Genomic DNA, 1,275 nt, shown 5'->3' with positions numbered 1-1,275 from the left:
AGAGAGAGAGTGAGAGAGAGCATTTAAATTTCTTTTACACAGTGTAATGTATCTGAGAGAGAGATACAGAAAAAAAAATCTGAATGAAGCGGCATGTTTTAAAATCGCTGAGGTAGGCACATTTCTTCCAGCGTAATTCTTGTGGAAGCTTCTATTACAATTACCTCAAAGAGCAATATTATTACTCCTACTGCCAGTAAACCGTTATAAGCAGTTCTTTTGAAACTGAAAAAAGTAGCGGTTAACGGTATATATGTATATAATATTAAAATATAATTAATTCTTGATAAGGGTAGTTTCTTATGTTAATTCAATAGTTATTTTTAGTGACAAATCTAATGTGTGCATCGGTGGTTCAGTGGTAGAATGCTCGCCTGCCACGCGGGCGGCCCGGGTTCGATTCCCGGCCGATGCAAAGGTATTTATTTTGATAATATTATTTTAAGTTCTATTCAGTTCTATGATGAGAGATATTCCAGACTTGTTCGTCTCATTTTCCTCTAATTTTCTTTTCTTATTTATAGGGAACCCATCACAACATTTATCAACAAGTTATTGTTTAGTTCAGGATATGTAGTAAGAAATATGTAACCGATATTTCTAACAGGTAGAAAGACCACTAAAACTATATCTTCTCAATATGTGAAACAAATACCCCATGGCTTTATTTGCACTTTTCAAGGGGTACATAGAGGTGTAGACGTCTAACGTAACAACCTCATAGCAACAACCTTATTTTCTTCCAAGTTGTATATAAACTTTATTCAAGGCCACACGACTACATTTTAAATCAACTGATGCGCTACCCAGCTATAAGGGGAAAATCAATACCCGCTAACTTCAAACAGAAAATTCCTAGCATGTAACCAGTGTGTAGCATTAGCTTAACGTTGCCAGGTGTATCGGACGTCTACAAGGATTAAGCATGCATTAGCGTTATTTCTGAGCAAAGTTAGCTACGTGATAATGGTTTCAAATTTTGGCACAAGGCCAGCAAGTTCGGAGAAGGATTAAGTCGTTTTACATCAGGGATGTAGCATCTAGGTAGGCGGTGCCTACCTTGGATAAAATAGATCGATAGCAACATTTTCCTTTCATGGCAAAATAAGCACCTAATTCAATAAATCATGAAGGTTACTCTGATTACTATGTATAAATGCAATATATATATATATATATAGATTAGGTAAGCATAATTCGTCCCTGCTTTTCAATCTCAGTATTTAAGCTACACATAGTAATGCTGTAGTACACATGCTGTGCTATAAAAGTAGA

General features: G+C 35.6%; 1 non-coding gene across 1 annotated transcript; it reads left to right on the top strand.

Annotated features, from left to right (window-relative positions):
• The first annotated feature begins 344 nt into the window (after positions 1 to 344).
• On the top strand, positions 345 to 415 carry Trnag-gcc (transfer RNA glycine (anticodon GCC)). Its single transcript has one exon. It is a non-coding gene; the product is annotated as a tRNA-Gly (tRNA).
• The last annotated feature ends 860 nt before the right edge of the window (positions 416 to 1,275 follow it).

The sequence above is a fragment of the Octopus bimaculoides genome, chromosome 5 (genome assembly GCF_046866305.1).
Source record: "Octopus bimaculoides isolate indiv1 chromosome 5, ASM4686630v1, whole genome shotgun sequence".
NCBI lineage: Eukaryota > Metazoa > Mollusca > Cephalopoda > Octopoda > Octopodidae > Octopus > Octopus bimaculoides.
The sequence above is the reverse complement of the archived record's forward strand: the minus strand, read 5'-3'. Positions and strand labels throughout refer to the sequence as shown.